Below are 6942 nucleotides of genomic sequence, written 5' to 3' on the forward strand. Positions count from 1 at the left end.
ATCTGTGTCACTTGAGAGTTAGGTTTAAAGTCAGTTGCACTGTTCTTAAAGTGTGTCTGGAATTGGGACGTCCCTGGTTGTCCAGTGGTTAAGACTTTGCGCTTCCACCACAGGGGGCGTAGGTTTGATACCTGGTTGGGGAACTAAGATCCCAAGTGCCGAGCGGTCAAAATTTTAAAAATAATAATAATTTTTTAAGTGTATCTGGAATATTAAGGCAGTGTCTGTGTTTTTTAAATACAGGATGGATCACTTACAATCTGGGGTCGTGGAAATCCAGATCTGTAAACACAAAGTGTAATTTCCAGGCATCTTTTTTTTTTTTTATATTGGAGTATAGTGGATTCGCAATGTTGTGCTAGTTTCAGGGGTACAGCAAAGTGATTTAGTTACACATATTCATATATCTTTTTCAGATTCTTTTCCCAGATAGGCTATTACAGAGTATTGAGTAGAGTTCCCTGTGCTATGCAGTAGGTCCTTGATGATTATCTATTTTACATATAGTGTAGCGTGCATATGCCATTTCGTTTTTTAAACCCTAAAGAAAAAAGTTTACTCTTACCTTTAATAACTTTTTACTTACAGAATTTACTTTTGCTCTTTCACTAATTTAATCTTTTAGAGCTTTAATGAGGTATAATTGACAAGACTACATGATATTTAAAATACAGGGACTTCCCTGGTGGTGCAGTGGTTAAGAATCTGCCTGCCAGTGCAGGGGACATGGGTTCGAGCCCTGGTCCGGGAAGATCCCACATGCCTCGGAGCAACTAAGCCCGTGACCACAACTACTGAGCCTACACACTGCAACTACTGAAGCCTGTGTGCCTAGAGCCTGTGCTCCGCAACTAGAGAAGCCACTGCAATGAGAAGCCTGTGCACTGCAACAAAGAGTAGCCCCCACTCACCGCAGCTAGAGAAAGCCCATGTGCAACAAGGAGCACCCCATGCAGACATAAAATAAATAAATAAAGTTTTAAAAAAATAAAATTAAAATAAAATACAATGTAATGTTTTGACATATGTATATATCCATGAAACCATTACCACAATCAAGATAATGAACATATCTATTACCTCCAAATTATTTCTCCTGCCACGTTTTTATCCCTCCCTCCCACCTCTCCCCAGGTAACCACTGATCTATTTTCTGTCACTATAGATTAGTCTGCATTTTCTAGAATTTTATGTAACTGGAATCATAGAGTATGTGCCCTCCTTTTCTCTGGTTTCTTTCAGTCAGCATAGTTATTTTGAGATTCATCAATGCTGCTCCATTATCAACGTTTCATTCCTTTTATTGCTGACTAATCCATGATATGAATATGCCAGTCTATTTATCCGTTAAACTGTGCACGGATACTTGGATAGTTTCCAATTTTTGCCTATTACAAATAAAGCTGCTGTGAGCCTTCAAATACAAGTCTTTTCATGGGTACACGCTTTCATTCCTTATAGATAAATACCTCAGAGTAGGATGGCTAATTCATACGGTAGATGCATGTTTAGCTTTTAAGAAACTGCCAAAGTGTTTCTCCAAAATGACTGTACTATTTTACACTCCTATAAGCCGTTCATGAGAGTTCCAATTGCCCCACATCTTTCCCAAGATATGGTTAGTCTTTTTATTTTAGCCATTCTACTGGGTGTGTAATGGTATCTCACTGTGATTTTAATACACATTTTCCTACTGACTAATAATATTGAGTATCTTTACAAGTACTTATTTGCCATCAATATGTCTATTTGGTGAAGTGGTTGTTCAAATCTTTTGCCCATTTTTATTGCACTATTTCTTTTCTTATTATTGAGGTTTGGGAGTTCATGATATATTCTGGAATCAAGTCCTTTACCAGATTTTCCAGGCTGTTGCTTGTCTTTTAATTCTCTTAACAGTGTTTTTTGAAGACCAGAAGTTTTAACTTTGATGATGTCCATTTTCTCAATTTCTTTTTTTTTTTAACAGATCATGTTTTTGTTGTTGAATCCAGGAAATCCTTGCCTAACCCATGGTTTCTCTTACAACCTCTCTTTTATGGCTGCAGTTTACATTTAGGTCTAGGATCCATGTTGAGTTCATTTTTATTGGATGCACAGTATGCATCTAAGTTTATTCTGAATACAGATATCTAGTTATTCCAGGGACAAAGGACTGGACTTCTCTACTGAATTGCCTCTGCATATTTTAAAAAATTCAAATACTCATATATGTTAAGATCTATTTCAGGACTAAAAATAGGCTGCACCCTTCCATTGATCCATTTCTCTATCTTGAAATTAATACCACATTTTCTTGATTTCTGTGCCTTATAACAGGACTTGAAGTCAAAGAGTGTGAGTTCTCCCACACTGTTCCTCTTTTACAAAGTTGTTTTGGCTATTCTACTTCTTTTTTATTTACATCTGAACTTGTGGACAAGGGTTCAATCCCTGCTCCAGGAAGATCCCACATGCCGCGGAGCAATTAAGCCCGTGCGCCCAAAAAAAAAAAAAAAAAGTCACTTTTTAATAAATATGTCTATAAACCTTGAACTTTTAAAAATCTTATTTATTTATTCTATTACTGTAGTACTTGACAGATTTCTTAAAAATCTAACAGTAATTTCTTTTTTTATTTTAATAGGTTATTTAATTTATTTTTTTTATTTTTTTATTGGACTATAATTGCATTACACTCTTGTACCACTTTTTGAGGTACACCAAGGTCAATCATCTGTATTTATACACATATCCCCATATTCCCTCCTTCCCTTGACTCCCCCCCAAACTCCCCGTCCCAGTCCTCTAAGGCATCATCCATCCTCGAGCTGAACTCCCTTTGTTATACAGCAACTTCCCACTGACTATCTACTTTACAGTTGGTAGTATATATATGTCTATGCTACTCTCTCACTTCGTCTCAGCTTCCCCTTCACCCCCCGCCCCCCAACAGTAATTTCTTACAAAATCCCAAATCTTTTTTAAAAAATAAAAACTAAGAAGAGATTCAAAAAACTGGGTGTTTTCAATGCTTTTGGATATACACCCAGAACTGAAATTGTTGAATCATATGGTAATTCAATTTTTTATTTCTTATTTTTGAGGAACTCCCATACTGTTTTCCATAGTAGCTGCATTATTTTGCATTCCTACCAACAGTGCATAAGGGTTCCAATTTCCACACTACCTTGTCTTCGCTTGTTATTTCCTGGGGTTTTCTGATAGTAGCCAGCCTGACGAGTGTGAGGCGACATCTCATTGTGGTTTTGATTTTGCATTAGGGAATGATGTGGTGATGCTGAGCACGTTTTCATATGCTCGTTGGCCTTTCGCATATCTTCTTTGAAGAAATATCTATTCCTTCGCCCATTTAGTAATCAGGTTTTTTTTTTTTACATTTTTTTTTATTTATTATTTTTTTGGGGGGTACACGAAGTTCAATCATCTGTTTTTAAACACATATCCCCATATTTCCTCCCTCCCTCAACTCCCCCCCCACCCTCCCTCGAGTCCCCCTCACCCTCCCCATCCCAGTCCTCTAAGGCATCTTCCATCCTCAAGTAGTAATCAGGTTATTTTTATGAGTAGTAGGAGTTCTTTATATATTCTGGATATTAGCCCCTTATCAGATACATGACTGGCGAACATTTTCTTCCATTCCATCATAGGTTGCCTTTTCACTGTTATGTCCTATGATGCAGAGAAGTTTTTTATTTTGATGTAATCCATTTTACCTATTTTTACTTCTGTTGCCTATGCCTTTGTTGCCATATCCAAGAAATCATTGCCAAATCCAATGCCTTGAAGCTTTTCCCAGTGGTTCCCTCTACGAATTTTATGGGTTTAGGTCTTATTTTTACGCCTTTGATCCAGTTTGAGTTAATTTTGGTGTATGGTGTAAGGTGAGAGTCTAACTTCATTCTTTCACATGTAGATAACCAGTTTCCCCAGCACAATTTGTTGAAAAGACTCCCTTCTGCTTAGTTTTATCAGAATTTGCTCCTCTTTTTCCAGATATTGAAAGTGGAAGCTGACGTCATTAGAGATGGTTTGCTATAGATTGAATGTTTGTGTCTTCCCAAAATTCATGTTTGAAGCATAATCCCCAATGTAATGGTACTTAGATGTACAGCCTTTGGAATGTGATTACGCCATGAGGGCAGGTACAAATTATTGGATGCAAGATAGGCTTGAGGATGTATTGTATAACAGGGAATATAGCCAATATTTTGTAATAACTGTAAATGGAAAGTAACCTTTTGAATTGTTTAAAAAATTTTTTTTAATTTTTAAAAAGACCATATCCTTGATCATAAAACTAACTTTAACAAATTCAAAGAATTTAAGTCATATAAAGCAAACCATACAAAATCATATTATCTGACTGTGGTATGCAGAACTCTAATGTGCCCACCCACCCAACCACAAAAAAAATTCCTGCCCCTGGTGCACAATCCTATATAATATCTGAGACTGTGAACATGATGGGATATCACTCCTGTGATTATATGGTACAGTTGACCTTAAGAAAGGAAGATTATCTGGGTGGGCCTAACCTAACCTAAACACATGATGAGGCTTTTTTTTGGCTTTTTTTTTAATTTTATTTTTTTTGATGAGGCATTTAAATGTGGGTCTAGAGGTCAGAGACAGAGGAAGTCAGACACAAAGTATGAGAGTGATTTTGAGGGGGATTCTCTGTTCAGGGCTTTGAAGATGAACAGGACCACAGGGCAGGAATGCAGGTGTACTTTAGAAACTGAGACTAGATCCTGGCCGCTAGCCAGCAAGGAAGAGAATGGCCTCAGTCCTCAACCACAGGGAACTGAATTCCGCCCTGTGAGCCTGGAAGAGTATCCAGAGCTCCAGATGAGAACACATTTCCACAGACACTGATTTCAGCCTTGTGAGAACCTGAGCAGGGAACTCGCACACCTTTCCTGGATTTCTCACCCTCAGAGCTATGAGCCAACATATGGCTGTTGCTTTAAGCCACTAAGTGTATGTCGATTTGTCACAAAGAAGTAAAAAACTAATGTGCTGACCACAATAAAAGTAATCTAGAAATAAATAACAAAAAGATAACAGGAAAATCTCCAAACATTTGGGAAATAAGTCGTGGAAGTCAAAATAATTCATGAATCAAGGGAAATTAGAAAATGTTTTTAACTGATTAAAAATGAAGTACAGAACATATCATAAATATGTGGATGCAGCCAAAGCACTGCTTAAAGGAAACATACCACCTCAGACGCTTGTCTTATAAAATAAGACGTCTCAAATTAACAATCAAAGATAATGTAAATCTATCAAACATGTAGAACATAGGAGAAAATATTTCTGACAGTGGGTTAGGCAAAGCACGTCCCTAAAAGAAAAAGAAAAAAAAAATATACTCTATCAATATTAAAAACTTTTGCTCTGCAAATGTCAGAAAATAAAAAGATAAATGAAAGACCCAAACATATTAATGGCAAATCACATATCTGACCGAGGGCTAGTATCCGATACACATAAATAATCCTCTAAACTGCAGTAAAAATATCTCCCAGCACTGATCAATCACCTGAGAGATTGGGAAAGACCTGCACTCCTTTAGACCAATCAGCAGCCGGGCTAGTGTTGGCTTCCCCACCCCAACACGTAACTTCCAATCAGCCAATAGGAGAAGATACGGGATAAGAGGTGGGCCCTGCGTGGTCTCCATGGCAATCCCTGGCTGGTTGGCGTGTGCGAGAGGCTCCATGTAGCCAGATGCGGATGCCCTAATGGGGGTGTTTGAGGGGGCAGGGAGGGAATTTATGGGGGGACAGGGTGGGAGGAAGAGAGCTAGCATGGGCTGAAGGGAATGAGGGCACAAAAAGTGTTTCATGAGGGGAGGAGAGGGTGTTTTAGGTATTTAAATGGAGCACGGGTCTAGGAGGACAGGAAGGCTGCTGTCCTAGGTGTACAGGGAGTTCGCGGGGTCAGGAAGCTGATTTCAGAGGCAGAGAGAGCTGTTAGGAGGAACAGGGCGGGTCTTTATAAGGGGACGGGGAGAGGCTATGAGTGGACAAGGAGAGGACTTAGAGTTTATAGTTGCTCAAAGAAGGTCTTACAGGAGCCAAATGACAGGTTATGGGAGATGTGGATGGGGGGAGGATAGCAATAAGGGTAGCAGCAGAACCATGAAAGCTTCATAGAGACAAAGTGAGGAATATTATAAATGGGACAAGGAGAGAGCCACTAAGGTCATTAGAAGCTTTTATAAGTTGAGAATTTTACATGGGCACAATGAAGGCTTTACACAGGAAAAGTTAAAGTGTTGAGTGAGGGTTTTTTTGTTAGGCTGGTTAACAGGAACAAAGAGAAGGTTGCTTGGGGGATGATGAGGGTGTTCTAGGAGCCAAGTGCTATGGTGGTCAGCTGAGTTTTCAGGGAGGCCAAATGAGAGTCACCAGAGTCAGTAAATGATTTTGTGGGGACGGTGGCAGGGGCCACCTGAGACATGCTTAGGGATCTGAACGGCAATTAGAAGACATGAAGGAGCGTACAGGAGACAGGGAAAGGATTACAGAGAACCGAGAGGGATTACTAGGGCATGGGGGAGGAGTACGGGGCTGGGAGTTCTAGAGGACAGAGAGGTATTAAAGGGAATGGGGTTAGAGGGAACATGGTGGGAGTCGGTGAGAGTGATAGAGGTGTCAGTGTAGATTTTACAGGAGCCAGGGAAGGTGAAAGGGAAGAGGTCAGAGGGGATGTTAGAATCTGGAAGCCATACTGAGCCATAACCCACTTCCTACTCCCAGGCATTTGAAATTTTGCGTACCAAGCCCCCCAATGACCATATGTGCCTGTCCATTTTGGCCTTCATCCTGTGTTTCCCCATAGGCATTGTAGCACTGATCTTCTCTATCCAGGTAGGAGTCTGGGTCATGCCCATCCTTACCTCCCCTCACTCTCCATCCTGGCCTTAACGCT

The sequence above is a fragment of the Hippopotamus amphibius genome, chromosome 16, assembly GCF_030028045.1.
Source record: "Hippopotamus amphibius kiboko isolate mHipAmp2 chromosome 16, mHipAmp2.hap2, whole genome shotgun sequence".
In the NCBI taxonomy this organism is placed as follows: Eukaryota; Metazoa; Chordata; class Mammalia; order Artiodactyla; family Hippopotamidae; genus Hippopotamus; species Hippopotamus amphibius.